The 19,607-nt window shown below is 38.2% G+C and overlaps 1 long non-coding RNA gene across 1 annotated transcript; it reads right to left on the bottom strand.

Annotated features, from left to right (window-relative positions):
* Positions 1-4,765: 4,765 nt before the first annotated feature.
* On the bottom strand, positions 4,766-19,500 carry LOC103477327 (uncharacterized). The gene is made up of 4 exons (XR_535625.2): positions 18,545-19,500; positions 6,158-6,331; positions 5,893-6,076; positions 4,766-5,781 (listed from the first exon to the last, which is right to left on the bottom strand). It is a non-coding gene; the product is annotated as an uncharacterized LOC103477327 (long non-coding RNA).
* Positions 19,501-19,607: the final 107 nt, after the last annotated feature.

Below are 19,607 nucleotides of genomic sequence, written 5' to 3'. Positions count from 1 at the left end.
AAAAAGTCACACATGATCGATGGCAACATGTTGTGTTTAGTCTGTTTGCTTTCAGACGACAATGCTGAGAAAATCTACACTAGTTTGTTTTAAATTTCCCAAAATACCTTTGAGAAGTGAGGCTGTTGCTTACATGGCATTCGGAGCAACATATTTGTACTTTCTCCTCATCTGTTCCTGATTTTCTTTTAAATGGAGGAATGAAGTGGAGCTTTTTCAGCTTTTATTTAAGTGATTTCTTGGTTGTGCAGGTCTGGCAGTAATCAGGCCCGGGTGTAGCTGGTGAAACTGAATCCAGAAAATGTAGTAATTTACAGAGAATTCATTATTTAGCAAGATTTTTATTTTATTTTTTAAATAGGACCTGGTCGGTTTTCACATATTAAATGAAAATCTTATGTATTTTCAACTTGAGTTTTTTTGTTGTTGTGGTGGCTATTATTAAAAATTGTTTCATGATCTGAAAAATCATCATTTCATTCAAATGTTTTGAATCAAATATCCTATTTTTGCAAACTCGGTTTGTCTAGGTTTTGAACAGAAAATGCCACTCACACTATGGCTTCACCACTGCTGTTTTCATGTAGTTTACTCTTGTCTAGATCTGCTACAGCTATCTAGCATGCTAGTGTTAGCATACTAGCTTATGACATAGTTTTTGTTGATTTTGGCATGTAATATTCTGTTGGCATCACAGACAATGTCAGCTTCTTTAAGCTAACATTAATACGCCACTCGCAATATGGCCACACCACTGGCGTACTCATTAAGTTGACTCTTGTGTCTATATTTGCTATTGCTAGCTAACATAGTAGTGCTAGCATTCCTTCTAGTGACGCCAATTTATTGATTTTTGTATGTAATATGTTGCTAGAATCACAAATAGCAGTAGCTACTTTAAGCTAACAAGCTACCAGTAGCTTTGCGTCTTTATTGCTTCTCTGTTTAAATCTAAAAACACAGATCAGGTTTAAATGTTTTGTCTTTAACTCTGCTTCTTCGGCAACTTTCTGCCTTAATTTAACTTGGCCTGCTTCTAAAACCAAAACATATTTAAAACTTGCTGCTCTTATGATGCCAATTTATGCTCTGCAACAGATTTTCCAGCTTCGGTTCAGCTTCGTCATGCATTAATTTATAGGCTTTGATTTCCTGTCACTTAGTAAATTTCCCCACTAAGGGACAAAGAAGGTTATTTCTATTCTATTCTACCTCAATATTAATAGTTTGACCTCTAATTTTGAATCTTTTTATCTACTTTTACCAAATGTCCTTCTCCCATCTATAATATTTGAGGTTTTTAAACTGCTTGAAGGTTTCCTGAACATATTTCTGAGTTTCCTCTGCTGTTGTGCACCTGTCACTTTCACGACTCGCCGTCTCCCTGCGTGGCCGAAAGTCCTGCAAGACCAGTTCTGCCATCAATGACTCCCTTTTGAGAATCAGGAGAGCGGCGCGGCAGGACAGACCACCTTTATCTGGCGCTCTCAGGACTCCCATTCATGCGCCGGATGGGGGGAAAACTATCTGCATTTACACACACATGCAAACAGAGTGGGAAAAGTTTGTGTTTGTGTGTGTACCAACTAAATTAACCTCCATCAGCGAGCGGAAAAACATCTAATTTTATCACTTTTTATAGTGCGTAACTGTTTCCTTTGTATCTGCAACTTTGCACACATCTAATTTTACAACTATTTTAATTTGTGTTGTTTCTATTTTTTACTGATTGCCTGCGTGTCTGCCTCCACACCAGGACCAGAAAACAGCATTTTCTGGTTTCATTGATACTTTTGTCTCATCATCAATGGAGAAATGGCTTTAAACAAGAGATGAGTCATAATCTGCATTTCTGTGCCGTTTCTCGGTTATGTGGCCTGGAATACACACAGTTATTTACGTTGAGTAAACACACACGTACACACACACGTAAATAGTAAGTAAATTTTATTTATACTGCGTCTTTCACAGGTCAAAAACCCACAAAGTGCTTTACAATCAAAACAAACCTAAAAAAATACAGAAAAACGTTTTGAAAACATTCAGCAGCAGAAATGAGTCTTCAACTGAAAACTGGAAGTGACCTATTTGATTTTAAATCTTTAGGTGGCCTCGAATCTGCCTGAGTCAAAACAAGAAAATGTATGTACTTTAAAATTAAACAGATAATTTCCCTACCCGTTTTTAAAATTTATTTAAAAAAGTCAAATTCCTTATGTATGTGCACAAAACTCTCTTTATACACTGCAAAAACACAAAATCATACCAAGTATTTTTGTTTGATCTAGTGCAAATATATTCAAATATTTGAAATAATAGTAGCTTTTCATTGAGATAAAGGGGATTGTTTAAATCAATAATTCATTACTATTGGTAAAAAAAAAAGGTTATTTCACCTATAAAAAGGGAAAACATGTTTTTATGAGTGATCAAATCTGCCACTGGAGCTAGTACTTTACCAGTATTCAACATTTTTCTTTACAAGTTTATTTATCTTGTAAAGTTACTTGTTAGTTTTTTTTAGATATTTGCACTATGGACAGAAATTATTGGTCAGATGTTGAGTTTTTGCAGTGTAGCTCTTAAGTTTAGCATCTTTTTCCTCCTTCATATCAAACCCAGACTCTGCTGTGTTATTTTCTAAGAAATACAGGATTTTTAAAACCTGTTTTTCTGATAAAGAAGACAGTACACTAAAAAACACAACATTTACCAAGTGCTTCTGGTCTAGTTTTTACTCCAAATATACACTTGAAATGCAAAAAAACTAAATACAAGTAACTTTTTAGAAAAATATAAGATTATTTTAAGTCAATAATTCCTTAATATTGATGAATATTGGCAGATTATTTCACTTCTAATAAGACATTTTCCCATGTTATAGGTGAAATAATCTGCCGATAGAACCATCCCTGTTTCATCGATATAAAGACTTAAAACAAGCTTCTACACAGTAAAAATGCTGGTGTTGAATTAACACCCAAAAGTGTTTATATGTGTCCAAGTCAGCAGGTGTTAAATTCAACAATACAGAGTCACATTAACATTTACAACGGTGCTGTTGTTAAAATATATTAAAAGTAACACCAGTGTAGTGTTAATCACATAATGTGGTGTCAAAAAAGTAAATAATTGACCCACAAGGTGCCAATATCAATCAAATCCAGTGGAAAATATTCAAAACAATACACAGAAATGGAAAGTTTAACTTTTCTTAAACCCATTTCAGTATTATAGACAAATGTTAATTTAACAAAAAAAAACATGGGTGTCAATCTTTTAACACTTTCAAAAGTGTTACTTTAACACCTGCTGACTTGGACACATATAGACACTTTTGGGTGTTAATTCAACACCAGCATTTTTACTGTGTATCTTTTGCTGAAAAGTTACTTTTATGTTAGTCTTATTTCAAGTGTACTAAGATACTTGCAGTAGAAACTAGACCAGAAACACTTGGTAAGATTGAGTTTTTACAGTGTATTTGCCACTTTCTGAGCGTTTTACTGTTTTTTTTTCGGTGTTTTACTTCTCTGCCTCTAAACCTTCCAGGCTTTTTTCCTGCTCACAACATCAGAAGTTTGTAGTAGAAACAAGATGATCCAACACAATGTGCCCTTTGTGTTGATTCAGCTGCAGAGTAAAAAAAAAGAACAGAAAAGTTTCTGTCTGAAATTATTTTTCATGTCCAGCGTTTAAAGATTTGAAGACGCTTGTCATTACTTGGAAATCTAAATATACCTTCACATTTAACACATGTGCAAAGCTGGGTAGTAACTTCAGTAACTTCCTTTTTGACAAAATGTACTTTTAGGAGTATTTTTACTCTTATTTGAGTAAAACTTCTGGATTTTCTACCCACTGAATGAAAAACAAACATGTTTTAACCAAACATTCACCAGAGACACCTGCAGTTTCTGTTAACGTTTCATAAGTTTTTTATTTTAAACATATCATTTGGTAATACTTTATTTTGCCTGATTTTGTTATTTTTGTTGCTTATATAAATTATTGTAATTTTTGTCCTAAAAATACCAAAATTTCCACTTTATATTTGCATCCGTCTGATGATGTAATTTTAATTATTAAATGATTAATTTGATCAGATACTTGAGTATTTTATGCTTTTTATTTTTACTTGCCTAAAATAAGCTAAGAGTATTTCTGCTCTTGAGTATTTGAAACAAAAATAAAACTTGAAAACTGAGAATCTTCAGACACGTTTCCTTTGAGACAATAAAACATTTCATTTCAAGCTTAGAAAATCAATCATGATTAATCTGATTTCACTTTTTAAAAATTAACAGGACTAATTTATTTATAATGTACAAACATATTTTAAAATATCAGCTAAAAAACACAAAAATCTGTTTAAATGTGTGTTTTCGATCCTTGTTGCGGTGAAGTGTGACGCCTTCAGAAGCTTAAATAAGTTATATATATGTAAATAAGGATTTCATCAGACCTTCTCGCATGCAGAGAAATCCCGTCTGACATTTTTGTCACTTAGGAAGAAAACCTGTCGGCTGTTTCTGTCGCCAAAACTCTCACTTCCAGTTTAAATCCCTTTATTCTCTGCAGCAGTTAGTTGAGCAAACAGCAGCTTTTTTCTCCTCCACAGAAAAAAACTCATTAAGTCACAGAGCTGCAGGGAAGCTAATGCTAATTTCACCAGCATGCTAACTCACATTTACTAAAATAAGTAGTTTTTTCTGTTTTATTCATAAAAGTTTGAATTTCTTATGTCAGTAAGTGACTTAATGTTGACAATAAGTTACAGCAGAAGGAAAGATTGTGCTGTTCACCAAGATAAGTTCAAACTCTTTCCTGATTATTTTCTGCAGAGATAATAGATTAAAATTTGCTTAATTTGATAATTTAACACAGCAGTGTGCACTTGAATTGTCTCCCAGGCCTTAGCTTGACATTTTAAACGGCTTACTTGCGTTTTGTTTTTTAAAATTGCTCCTAGTTGCAGGGTCCACATCAGCAAAAGTAAAGACAAAGAGGAAGATAACGGCCTAAACCTGGTTTGCTGGTGAGAAAAGAAACCTTCTGTTATGTTAACCAGGCAATAAATCAATTAGTCACTTGATAAGCTGAAACAAACTCATGGTGATGAGCTCCATCTTCCTGGTTTTAGTCAGAACGCCAGCAGCAGCTGCAGGGTTCTGGATCAGCTGCAGCTGGAGGATTGATCTTTTTAGGCAGAAAAGTGAAGAAACTGTTCAGAAGTCAATGTGACTAAAGATAAACGCATGGACAAGTTTGTCCAGGTCGTGCTGAGGCATTAGTCCTCTAATCCTGGAAATGTTCTTCAGGTGATGGAAGGCTGGCTTTGTAACCATCTTTATGTGGCTCTGATCGTTCACGTCTGAATCTGTCACCCAGATTTTGGGCCTTTTTGAGAAATCTTAACTGCTTAAAAATAAAAACAACATGGAGTAAAAAACAGTTTTTACTCCATGTCGCCAGTTTGGCTCAGACTTGATTTCTGAACAGGATCAGAAAAAAAATCACCCAAAACTTAAGTCACGTTTGTATCAGTTCAGGCTGAAACCCAGGCAGCATTCGGGTTGAATTTCACTCATCTGCTGATTCATGACTCTGGATGGTCCTCGGGTCTCTCTGACCCACATTCTTCACCTAAAAGATGACTTTGTGCGCTCTCAGACTCGATAAGGTGTCGCAGGTGGTCACGTTGCCGCTGCAGTGTGACCGCAGTCCAAGCTCGACACTCTGTGTTCTGTTCTGACGCTGTAATGCCTGGAAGCCCTTAATCTGCAAACAGAAACCGTACACACGGCTCTCATGTGACCTGGAAACTGCCCACGCTAATGCAAGAAATGAAAGTAAATGGAGTTAAACTGCTTATAGATGTATTTGTTTTACCTGAACGGATCTCGCTAGCATGTTGAAGCATTTCAGTTCGTTTCTGCAGGCAGAAATGCTTTGGTGCCATAAAACAGAGTGTAGTTTGTGCATCTGCTGGCGCTGAGGGCTTCCTTTCACGTTACCAAAAACTGTAAACTCCTCCAAATGGTAAACATCCCTACCAGCTGAATTACTGCTGTGTCTGTGTGCACATGAATCTGGTGAGTCATGAGTGGGTGATGCTTCGTCCAGGCGTGTGAGTGTTTGTGTGTCATTAAGCTACCTGAGGAGCGCAGAGGGGAACATCTGGAAACGAGGCTGCAGCTTCGGTCAGTGGCGTCAAACCAGCAGCTACTGGTTTTTAAACCGTCTGTCTGCGAACGGCGCTTTTCACACCGGTGAAAATGTGGGAAATGTCTTAAAATAAGAATACTTGGGTGAAAGAAGGAGATAAAATCTGTAAAAAACAAAATAAATCCTCTAAATTAGGGAGTCAAACTTGGGCCAAATTACAAATCTGATGTTCTTAAAGGGCCAGAATGTACTGATAAAACCCATTAAACTGTTAAAATATCAATAAACAGATGTTTGCTTCAGCATTTAAGAGTTTCACTGATCATTTCCTCCAGGATCTCATGATTGTTTTTGTAGTTTTTTTTGTAATCAAATCACAGATTTTGTTATGCTCATTTAGAAATATTTGTAAGGAATTCTGCTCTAATGTATGAAGTTAAATGTGACATTTTATTACCTCGTCAACCATGGACTACAAAATCCAGTAAAGCTGAGGCAGGAGCTGCTTGTTTTTGGCCAATTTTGAGAAACTTTAGCAGTAAAATCAATAAAATTTGTGGATTTGCGTGAAATTTGCAGATTTGTGAAAAACTGGAGGAACTTATTGATGTAATTTGGAGTCTAGAGGGCCACATAAAAAACTACGGCGGGCCAGATTTGGCCCCTGGGCCTCGAGTTTGACACACTTCTAGATGCTTATTTTAATAGTTTAAACACCAAATAAACACCAATACACATTGATATAGTTGATGCAAACAAAAGTTTTGAATCACGAGAAGTAGTTAGTAGAAAAAAATACATAAAGCCGCCCATTCTCTAAAGTCAGTTTGATGTACCATTAAAAACTAAGCATATATATATATATATATATAGTTCACCTAGATACAAGCAGTAAAACATGCAGAATATCCACCCAAGAAGTGTATGGGTGAAAAAGATTTTTATAAAGTTAAATTATTATAAACAAAAAAACGGATGAATTGATCAAACTTCAGCCTCAGAAGTGCAAACCCTCCTGATCCCGTTATCAGCTGTAGTTTTCCTGTTTTTTCCTGGGAATGAGGCCACGCTCCCATCTGGCAGCTTCGGCTCAGCAGATTAAATATTCACTTTCTCTAACGAATGCAGAAAGTTTAGTTTGCATAAGAAATGTTTTGGTGTCTGCAAACTTAAATCATCTTCAGTTTTTCTCATTTGATTAAAGTAATTTTCTTTCTTTTGTCGTGATGGTGTCTGCTAACGCTAACGGCTAACGAGGAAATGTTCCAAATGAATATGGCTTCAACCAAACTAATTATTTCTATTTCATTTTTATTTCAATCAGTCATTAATAAATGTGAATAGTTCATTTAACAACTAAAAGAAATCATGAATAAATAGGAGCAGAACAAAGTATAAACACCTGATGGTTCGATAGATTTGGTTCGATTGGGGACCAAAATTGCAACATTTGTTGCATTTTCAGCTGCGGTTCACTTTCACACTGCATTGTGTCCAACAATATGAAAGACCTGTTCCCCTTCTCGCCTGTGGGGGCGCTGCACCAAGAACCACTGAAGGAAACGTCAGATTTTAGCAGTCGTACCATTTCTCTTCTGTCTTTGGCAAAAGACCATGAGTCGTTTCTCCTATTAGTGCTAGACTCTCATGTCTGCTTTGGCTTTATTTACCCAGAATGCCCTGCGCTCTAGTCCACTTCCTGCTTTTGGATCGGTGTGCAATCTGCATTCAAATCGCACCAGAGTTCATTTCAATCAAACCAAGAACGAGGTTTGTAGATGGGCCAGAGTTTGATTGTTTTGGTTCACACCAGAGTTGGTTAGATTTTTTGGTTCACACCAGAGTTTGGTTTTTTTTTTGGTCCACACCAGAGTTTGGTTTTTTTTTTGGTCCACACCAGAGTTTGATTTTTTTGGTCCACACTAGTTTGATTGCACGTTCACACCTCCCCAAACGAACCGGACTTTCTAACAAAAATCTAGACTTTGATTAAAGTGGATTAAGCAGGGCTGGTGTGAATGAACCGTTTGAACTACATTTCAAATAAGCATCTTATTTACATCCTTATCTCTTCATATTTGCTGTGGTTTTATAGAACCAGATAAGAGCTGATTCTTCTAGCAGCGGGACTGCAGTGGTAAAAATAGCTGATTACTCGAAGTACACTTTTAGATTAGTTCTGAACTCTTCAACACTGAATAAATAGTGTGCAAAGACTTCTCAAAGTAAAAATAAGCAGAAATATTTGTCTCAACAGAGGTATAATTGTTCCCGTTTTAACAATGCGGTGCTTTAAAGTGAAATTTGACGTCAGGCTGCTGGTTTCCACTGAGGTATCATGGGGAATAGGTTCGTCTCCAAGCATCACATGCTGCTTCATACACTCAGGCCCTCTTGCAGCTTAGTCACATCACTGTGCATTCAGCTTCCCGGTGAAAACAACACCACTTCCATTCAGCCTTTATCAGTACATCATCAGTTCAGGGAACACATGGTGTTCCTCATAGTGCCGTGTCCTCACTCGATCGTGTTTCCCACTCTCGGTTTCTCTCGACACCCATAGAAAGCTTGTAACCAACAGCTAAAAAGCTTTTCTTATATTATTGGACATGACTTACGACACGTTTAAGCCGTAAAGACAGACTTTAAGCTCCTGCCTCCCCGTTTCTGAACGAGATGTGTGTCCGAACATGTGTTTCATGTTTCACTGTTGGATTGTTTTTGTTGGTTTTGGTTGAGTGTTTGCGTGTGAGCCAGAGAGACCGTCTGTTTGCTTTCTGTGGTTTTCCTCGGGCTGCGGAGAGCTTGCTTCTTCCACTATCATTCCAGCAGGCCTGGTGGCAAACTTTCAGAGTGTGAGAGCAATTTATTTTCGACTCGGAGGGAAATCAGATTTAGGGAGGTCGGACAACCTGGCAGTGATGTTGACTATCTTGTTTTCCTTTTAATTTTATTTAAATGTTCCCAGCCATGGACTCACCCAGACAGAGAATCCTGACTTGAATGTGATAAGAAACCAAGAAGGCCTTCCCTAAAAGATGGGCCATAAGCAAAACAGTTGGTCAGATTATTGATTATTGAGCATAAATAAATTCTCAATGGATGCCTTACCTTCCCTGCACTCGCTCCCCTCACAAATTACTGTTCGACTAGAAGCAAAAATAATAATAAAAATGGCTGCAAACACAGGCGCAATAATACAAACGTGCATCTTTGAAAAGCAGAAGTAGAGCCTGCTGCAAAAACAAGAAAGCGGTTTCTGGATGGTAAGCCAACAACAAATCAGCTGTCTTTTCTAGCAGCCATTGTACAGCGCATACAGTGGTAAAAACAGCTGACCAAACATGCGGGAGCTCTGCTGGAGTTGCTAGGTAACGTGCAGAAATCTGATGTGGTTGCTAGGTAACGGAGCGTGTGACTTAACATTGAGGAGGTTTTTGTAAGTGCTCGTCTTCCAGACACCAGAAAACATTAACCTATTACCAAAAAAATGTCTGGGTGTTTTTTTTTTGAAGCAGTAGAAACCCAAATGGAAAAACAAAAACATGAAAATGTGAATTTTGCTCAATAGGTGGCCTTTAAGTGTTAAGCTCTTCCAATGATGTATTGTTGTCTGAATATAATTAGTCTTTAAGGTCAGAAGAAGGTTATATCCCAGAACAGCGCCGCCATATTTTAGCGGTTAGGCTAAACCCCGAAGAGGCGAGGCAGAACTTCAAGCAGGTTTCGGGTCACCAAGGTGACGCGGACCGTCACTCGAGCAGGTGGGAAAGAGGCCTGGTGTGTTTGTGCATGTGTGTTAGAGGTCCAATAGGTCAGCGGGTTGCTGTTTGGATTCGTTCATGCTGGTGTTTAGCTACGCGGCCGTTGCAGGCGCTGAGGGCTTCACCATGACAGCTGCTAATCCAACCCGCCGGCCTCAGGAGCGACTGGAAACCAGGGAGCCTCAGCCTGTTGGTGCTTGTGCGATTGTGTCGTTTTTACGTACATGCTGGAGCCTGAAATAAGTGTAAGCTGACACAGCAAAGTGCTCTTAATTAGTGTGCGGTTATTCTTGCTTTTCCCACAGGACAGGAAAGAAAACATACGATACAGCTGAGCTATAATGTGAGCAGGATAAACAACGAGGAAAAATGGAGTCTGGAGCTAAATCTGTTTCAGGGCCACAAACATGAAGGCTGTTAATCAGTTTCACATTTGGTGCAATGTTTTCAAAAACCTGGACAAGCAGAAACATACGTCTAATACTGAGCTATTTCTGTAATCGATTAATCAATTTTCTGACGATTAATCGAGTAATCAAATAAAAAATTGACATTCTACAGATTTTTTATTGAACCACTTAAGCCTTTTTTATATAATATCAGAAATAAATTAAAAACTTGCAAATAAATGAACTATTTAATTACTTTGTTAAAAAAAAAAGCCTAAAATGCAGTTACACAGCATTTCTTTCAGTGAATTTGAACTGGATGATGCTAAAACTATGCAACTTGAGGAGTTTTGGCTAAAACAATATTTACAGAAAAAAAAAGTTTTTATCTTAAATGCTAAATGTATCTTGTAGAATTTTGGCTTAATTACTAATATGAATGAATACATTGGCTTTTTTCCACCAAATGCTCTTTTTGAGTTTGTATATTCCAATTAACAATAAATAGTTTACTAAAATAGTTGATAATTATTCCATTAGCTGGAGTGAAGCAGAGAGCATGGGGGGGAAATGGAGAGATGATTGACAGCGCTAAGACCCGCCTCCTGGTTCTGATTGGTTGTTTCTTGTTAGCACTGGAAGAATGCAGATATTTCATTTTTCATAGTAACTAGTTACATTTACTAGAGTAACTTTTTGAAAAAAAAAACTAACTTTTAGGAGTATTTTTACTATGCTGTACTTTTTACTTTTTCTTGAGTAATTTTATCATGAAGTATTTCTTCTCTTACTTGAGTAAAATTCCTGGATTTTCTACCTACTGAATGAAAAACAAACATGTTTAACCCAAAATCCACCTGACACAGACACACACCTGCAGTTTGTGTTAAAGTTTCATAAGTTTTCATTGACATACTGCAGCTTTAAGACAAGAAGCAAACATTTAAAACCGTCTGTTCTGTCCTCGTTTCAGTCATAAAGGTTAACAGTTAGCATGCTAACGTCAGACTGAAGAGTCTGAGGTGGAGCTTTGGGAATAATGCAGAATATTTTTTAGCCTTATTTTTATTTTTCAGATTGCTTTGATTAAAAATCTTTAAAAATAAACCTGTATTGGTTTGAAAACAGGCTATTAGCTTTTCCTAGATTGATTGCCAGCCAGTTGCTCCTGTACGATCCCTCTTGTTGCCCGCGGTTATAGCGCAGATCAAACTGATCTGTTCACTGCATTGAATCAGCTGCTACTTTCACTTAAAATAAATGAGCAGACACTGCAGGCTTGTTCTTAATATTTCACACTAATATTTTTATGTTGACTTCTTGTTTAATGAATAATGCCAGTGTGTGTGTAGTCTGTTGTGTGTTTTGTTAAATGACGATAAGAGGTGATGAATGTAAATATTTACATTTCAATAAATGTGTCAGTTTCTTCAGGAAGCTTTGAAAAGCAAATATTTATGATAGCCTAACTACCAACTCACCTATCAGCTTCCTTATGAGCCGTTTTCCTGGCATCAGGCTGAGTTGTCCCATATAATGATTCTAGGAACCTAATGACAGATTTTACACCCATCAAATATATGAATCGAGGCTGACGCAAAAGCTTCTGTACTGCTAACTTTCATGAGGTTATAAACAAAACTTGTTTTTTAAAGTTCCCGTCTAGTTAGGAGAGTCTCATTTGATGATTGGCCAAGTGAAAACAATCATTTTAAGAATAATGTTGCAGAAAACTGAGTGATTTTACTGAGCTGATGTGTTTCTAAACTCTAAACGAATCAAATAAAGTCAAGGATCTGGTTTTTAAAGGGTAGTTATGAGCAGTAAGTATCTTACTGAGGAAGCTATGTTTAAAGAATCAGGGAAAAGTTAAAGTTTTACAAGTGGGAAGAAACAACTTCCATTAGTTTTATCCTCTCAGTGGAACAGTAGAAACAAAATAAAAGAAATATTAGAGATTAGCACTAAGCCTCTTCTGACTCTGGTTGTTTTTGGTGCGATTCTTCACATAGTCATGGCAGCTCAGAAAGAACGTGGATATCGATCTTTTCACATATCATCTGTCTCATAAACTATAAAGACAAGGTGACATTTTTACCAAATATGCTGAAGATATATTTTTATAAAATAACAGGTTTTATAAAAAGCCCATCCTGCATCATATGACCTGATGTGTTTCTATAGCTGCTCGTCCCAGAACTTAATGACAGCCTGAGTGTAAATGTATGTTGCTCTGTTTGAGTGGGGTGACTGAGTTCACTGCGAGCGTTTTGAGTCTGAGACGCGGGGAAATTAGTAGGAAGACGAACAGGACAATCAGGGTCGGCTGACCACAGAGGAATGCTCCCTGCAGGCCGCGGCTCCTCCAGCTGTTCCCAGCGCCTGGCAATTACACTACACACACACACACACACACTGAGCTCAACCTTTACATAATAATAAAGACGCTCAAGTCAGATGTTGTGCAGTCCAGGACTTTGTCACATGGCGGAGTGGAAGTGGGGCAGGCTATTTGCTAACATTTGTTTTGGGTGGAGTCGAGTGCTGTCAAATTTAGCTAACGCACACAGACACACACACAGTCGTGTTTTCATGACTTGTGGGGACTTTATATTGACTTCCATTAATTTTCTAAAGCCTAACCATATCAAAATATCACAAATATTCCTAAATTAGTACCACAAACACTTACAAAAATTATTTGTAAGTTTTACAAAAAGAATTACAAAAAGAAAAATTACAAAAAGAATTACTAAATCCATGAGGGACTGAAAAGATATTCGATAATATTATTTAATTTTAAGAATTCATTGATATTTTATCAGTTTGTGAACAGGATTTATCAGTACATTCTGGCACAACCGGCCAGAATTTACACCGTAACCCCAACCAAAAGTCAATTCACACCTTTGCCCTAAACCTAACCCCAAAACAGCATTTCCCTTCATGGGGACCAAGAAAATGTCCCCACAGGGAGCCGTGGTCCCCACAACCCCACATTGTAGACAGAAATAGGTCCCCTTGAGGATATAAAAACCAGGTTCACACACACACACGATTTAAGCCGCATCGCTCCGAAAAGAAGCGTTGTAGATTTTTATTTAGCTTCTGTTTTCACAATCTGTGCTGCAAAGAGAAACGGCGCCCAGGTAGGTGGTGTGTGCTGCCGAGGTGTTGACCATCATGAGACCGGATCAGTGCACTAAAAACACAGCCACATGATCCACGCACACACACACACACACACGCACACAGGTACAGGTTCAATGAGAAACATCACACCGCCTCTTTCTCTCTTGACTTTGCAGGCCGCTGTCGACATGGCAACCGTTGATGAGTCTGACGTCAAGGCCGCTTTGTGTGTCTGCCCTCGGTGTGAGCGAGACGCGAAGGTGAACGGAGGCGGAAAATGTGAGAAAGTGCGCCTCGTTCGTTTAATCCCTGCGTCCCGAAATCTTTCTTTCAGGTTCCATGGAAACGTCCGGAGTTTAGTCGTTTTTACGTCCTTTTAAGATACAAAATACTAAAAGTTTACGACGAATTTAAGGCCTGTGAAAAATGGACGTTACCAATGGAGGATGGAAAAAGAAGAAGCTGAATGGAACGAAGGAAGGACACAAGGAAGGAATAAAGAGTAAAATAAAGGGCAGACAAGATGGAAAGAGACAAAGATGGACACAAGAAGGACGGGAAGCGACAAAGGGAAAAGGGAAAGAAAGAAGGACAAAAGAAAACAAGGAAGAATGAAAGGAAAGAAGGAAGGGAAGTAAAACAAAAAAGGAAAGATGGAAGGACAAAAGGGAAAAAGGAACAGAGAAAGGAAAGAAAGCTATAACAAAGTATCCAGGGAAGGAAGGAAGGAATGACCGAAGGAAGAAGAGAAAGAAGGACAAAAAGATATGAAATGAGAAAGAAAAAAGGAAAGAAAAAAAAACTAAAGGAAGGAAAAGCAGAAAAAGAAAATATCCTTGGAAGGTGGAAGGAAGGACAGAAGGATGCATCTGAGGAAGGACAAGAGGAAGGAAGGAAAGGACAGACTACTGTACACTGTAAACTGGAATTTATTGTGACAATGATAATTCAAAAATAGTAAGAAAATAATACACGATATGTTAAATTTCCACCCCTGATGTCTCAATTAAAAAAATGTTATAACCTGATAAAGTTTGGAAAAGCTGGTGGTGGACGACATGAAAGTTTTATCATGATATTTTGTGGCGATAATAAAAGTGATGATGGCAAACATTTATTAAACGTAATCCTAACAATATGGAGAGCTTTTCTATAAACATCGTAAATTGGAATTTATCTTGTAAACGATAAAACATTCGATAGTAACTACTGTCTGACGCCGACGTCATCACTGAGATCAGTGTAAACATTTTCCTGATAAACTCAGAAATGCTCGTCTGATGCATAAAACCCTGTAACTTTCTTTTCCGACTCCCATCATGTGAAAAAAACAACTGAATCGGTTGTTTTTGTGTGACTCAGCTCAAATTTTAACCCTCTTCATCTCTGGCTCTGCCGATTCTCACCCTGACGTAGCAAACAGCGCATTCCTCCCTTACCTCTGGTAACGGCAGCTACGTCTTATTAGCATACGGTAAATTTAGATGTGAAACCAGTTTGGGGACTGAGCGGATGGTTTAACTCTCAAGGCGCTGAGTCATATGAGCCCACTGGGGGACGAGCTGTGTCATGCTTCTTGCTGCTCTGCTGAGAATCACACTTTTATCTTTGTTCTCAGAAGACTCTGGATGAATTTATTTGAAACGGTATTCAAATCTGAGTGAAACTGAAAAGGTTCGGGTCTAATCGGCCCCCTTAATGAACCGGCTGTGTGAGTCAGAACCGGGCTTCTCGTTTATTCATGCCCGTCCCAGTGATGCAGTGATAACGTCGGCTCTGTGAAACAGAAAACATCCTCTGCTGTCCTCACAGAGGAGATCAGATATTACCAACACACCAGATTCTGCTTGGATGGAGTTTACAATAAAAAACATTTTCTGGATGATAAATTGTCCCAGAAATGATGTTGATAATATAATGTAATATATTGATAATGGCATGATATTAGAAACTTTATAATTAAAACGCTAATTTTTACTAACCAAACATTGGTCCATAAAGTCTGTTAATTTAATGCTCATTAGAGAGTTTTTGTGTTTAAATCATTAAAGTATCTCATGTTTTTTAAAACGGCATTTATTTAACTTTTATTAAATTATTCTTTTACATATTTGTTGAAACTGTCGTGACAGTTTGATACGAGACAGATAATCGGTGAACAGAACCCCGAACACCTCTGCCTTCTCCCAGTGTTGACTAGAAACAACCAATCAGAGTGAGGAGGCGGGTCCTAGCACTGTCAATCACGCCCATGTACATGCTGCTCCCCCCCTGTGCCCTCTGCTACAACACAGCTTTTCCCTGTCAACAGAGCATGTCGTAAATCTTACTGCTAGTTAGCATAGCCACTGGTGATGGTCAACAAGCTGTTTTCCTGTAACTGTAAGCTGTTTCTCCTCCATTAGCACATTTAGCAGCGTGTTCATGAGGTTGATTGATAGCACTAAGACCCGCCTCCTGGCTGTGATTGGTGCATGTCTTCAGACGGCAGTAAGTGGAGGAGATCCATCTTTTCATAGCAAAAATTTAAAAAATGTGTTTTTTGTTGTTTTGTTTATAAAAGTTACCCTCTGTGCTATTAATGGTTTATAAACAAGCTATAAACAGACGAGACTTGATGGTAGCTTTGGGATTCACGCATCAGCTGAGACATTTTGGATGTTTTTGTAACATTTCCTGTTGATTTCCAACTCGATGACAACACGTGATGAGGGGGATGTCTGTGCATTTCTGAGAGATGTGCAGATATGATGCTGCAGGTTTTATAAATCATGATACACATTTCCTGTGTTTCCTCGTTGTGTGCCACTGCCTGTTATTACATAGGTCCATTCGGGACAGAACGCCTCAGGCCAGTGGAATAAAGCTGTATCTGTTTGTGACCACTCATATCCCATAATGCATTGTAGGGAACATCTCTGGCCTGGGGGGTAAAAGGTTATGAGACAATACTCCAGCTAATGCTATTTAATATGTTGGGCAGCTGTCTATCTGAACATCTACCTGCATGTCTGTCTGTTTGCTTCTAATATCACATCTTTAAAAAAGATCTGCTGCTGCATACCTGATCTGAAACTTGTTTATGGAAACTCTATCCTCCCTGATGTGATTGCATCCTGGGCTCCAAACCTCCCAGTCATGCCTGACTCACTTTATGAGGCGTCTCCAAGGACAAACAGCCTTTCATGCTCCACGTAATGCTTTGAATTTGTGTATTAGGAAACTTTTACTCATTCCTAATTGTTTGAGAATGTGCACTCAGGCACGTCCTGCGGTTTCCAAAAGAGCAGAAAAAAAATTGGAAAGCTGTCTTTTGTGTTTTTCCAAGATGTATTAATCAGTTGGGGACAATACACAACTATTCTCATGCTGTTTAATTCAGTGCTGCACAGCAAGAAAAACAACGAGAAAGCTACTTTTCACTTTGGCTGCTTTCCGCTAAACATAATTTGTTCATGATGAAAGGGATAATTTATATCTGACAGAAAGGGTTCTTCACCTCGAGCCAACATAGTTTCTCCACAATGTAGGGAATACATCATGACCACCTTGGATTTGTTACCAAGGATAAAAATATGATGGAAAAAACAAGTTTAGACACTTGTGCTTCCAGGTTAATGGGTTTTGTGCGGTTTAGCAGAATTAGGCACTGAATAAAAAAGTATGTTTGAGTTTCAGTTGAGCCAAATTCACATTTTATATGTTTTTATGTTACCATTTGTGTCTCTATTGCTTCTAAAAACAATACAAAAAATATATTTTATATACATATAGGGCTGCACAGTGGCGCAGTTGGTAGAGCTGTTGCCTTGCAGCAAGAAGGTTCTTGGTTTGATTCCCAGCCCCGGTCTTTCTGCATGGAGTTTGCATGTTCTCCCTGTGCATGGTGGGTTTTCTCCGGGTACTCCGGTTTCCTCCCACAGTCCAAAAACATGACTGTCAGGTTAATTGGCCTCTCCAAATTGTCCCTAGGTGTGAGTGTGTGTGTGCATGGTTGTGTGTCCTGTGTGTCTCTGTGTTGCCCTGCGACAGACTGGCGACCTGTCCAGGGTGACCCGCCTCTCACCCGGAACGTGAGCTGGAGAGGCACCAGCAACCCCTCCGACCCCACCAAGGGACAAGGGTGTAAAGAAAATGGATGGATATATATATAAGTGTGTGTGTGTTACCCAGCCATTTTTTGGCAATAAGTTAATGTTTTTTTTGGTGTTTGGAAAATGAGCCGTTTCAAAAACCTTACGAATATCAGCAGGCACTAGCCGTCACCTAGCAACCCCATGGAAGCCCAGCCCGTTACCTAGCAACATGCTTCATTCTACTGGGCAACTCAAAACTGTCCTGTTTTAACGTATCAACAGGCTTCAAAATAAGCCTGTTGATACTGAACACGTTTCTCTATTTTTAAAGGCAACAAACTAAGATTTAACATTAATTTTAACTCTTAATAGTGTAAACCTACTGTAAAGGTGACAACATTGTTTTATTAACGTATAAAATATACACAGGGCAGATCAGAGGTTAAAAAGACTTCTTTACCTTTTCGAGACTAATTTTACCTGTGACATCACAGAATTCGAAGCAGATACGCGATATACGCCTTTCATGTCAGTCAATAATATCGATAATTATTGACTAGTTTTTTGTTTTAAATATATGAAGTACTGCCAAACTGGTGGTGTGAATTTTTCTGTTTTATTCAGTTTCACTCCATGCTGTTTTTTGTTGTTGTTGTTTTTTAGTTCTAAGCAGTTTTGAGGCAAAGTGGCGGAAATTTAAACTGCTGCTGTGCAAGTTACTCAACAGGTTGTTGCTAGGTAACCACAGAAGGAGTGAGTTGCTAGGTAACCAGAGAGAGAAGGGTGAGTGAGTTGATTCCACTAACCTGTAAGAAACCCATCAATATTGAGCCCACACTTCATGTAAATGTCTTTTGAGAAGTTATTAAAGGACAATAAGCACCAAACCAGACCAGTAAATTGCAAACTTTATCTTTTGACTTTCTTTTTTTACCCCGTGGAATGTGTGCAGACAAATTCTAAATCCATTTAAACGTAATAAAAACAGAAGATAATAAGACGGCTTGTAACAAACCAGAATGGATTTTTGCAGAAACGAATCACAGGAAGAGAGCGACTGCTAACTGGGGTCATGAACCGCCAGCCTAACCTGATCCAACCTCGTCCAGGCGGCTTCCATCATGCAGCTCCACCATCTCATCCAGTATTCAGCACCATCTGTGGTGCCGGTCCACAGCTGCACCGTGGCACACAGCTGTTAATATGCAGCCAGGAGTCATGCATGATGAGTGGCTGGACCCGACTGTCAGAAAAAAAAACAAGAAAAGCATAATTGGGGTCAAAAGATGACACGGGATCATGTAGCCGATCAACACAATTACCTAGAAAAAATGGAGACACACACACACCACCTGATTAGGTTAATCAGAATCAGGGATTCAGATCGTTGGTACTTTATTACTCAACCACAACGAAGAAACTATTATGTCTTTAATCTGGCGTATTTAACTTCTATTTTAAGAAAATTGTTTTTTAAAATATGTGTTAAAACTGTCACTATGTTGAGACAGAAATATACAGCTTGGTCACAAACAACCAAGCAGAGCAAGGAGGAGGGTCTTAGCGCTGTCAATCATTCTCTGGTACATGCTGTTCACATCCTCCCCAGGAATGCTAAAGCTAGTTAGCATGACCACCAATAACAGTACCATGCTCTGTAACTATACAGAGCATTTTCTTTAACTGCAAGTTGATTCTCTGCCTTTAGCACATTTAGCAGCACATACACAAGGATTATTGACAGTGCTAAGCCCCTCCTCCTGGCTCTGATTGGTTGTTTCTGAGATGAGCATTTCTTCAGACATGGAAGGACTCGATGTTCATATAGGTTAGCAACATGGTGACGGTTTTAACAAATATGTAAAAAAACATTTTTTTAAAATAAAAATTACATTCTTTAGCGTTAAGATAAATATTAATGTATTACTGCACTAAAAAAGTGAGTTCCTGCTTCATTGTAATACTTTTGACTTGCTGAAATAAAAAAAGCTGATTGCTTAAATTATTTATATTTGTCTGAGTCAAACATTTGTGCAATTTATGACTTCAGTCTGATTAAATCCTCCCACACAAACCAA

This window comes from Poecilia reticulata, linkage group LG15, assembly GCF_000633615.1.
Source record: "Poecilia reticulata strain Guanapo linkage group LG15, Guppy_female_1.0+MT, whole genome shotgun sequence".
NCBI lineage: Eukaryota > Metazoa > Chordata > Actinopteri > Cyprinodontiformes > Poeciliidae > Poecilia > Poecilia reticulata.
Note: the sequence above shows the minus strand (reverse complement) of the source record. Positions and strands in the feature narration are given on the sequence as shown.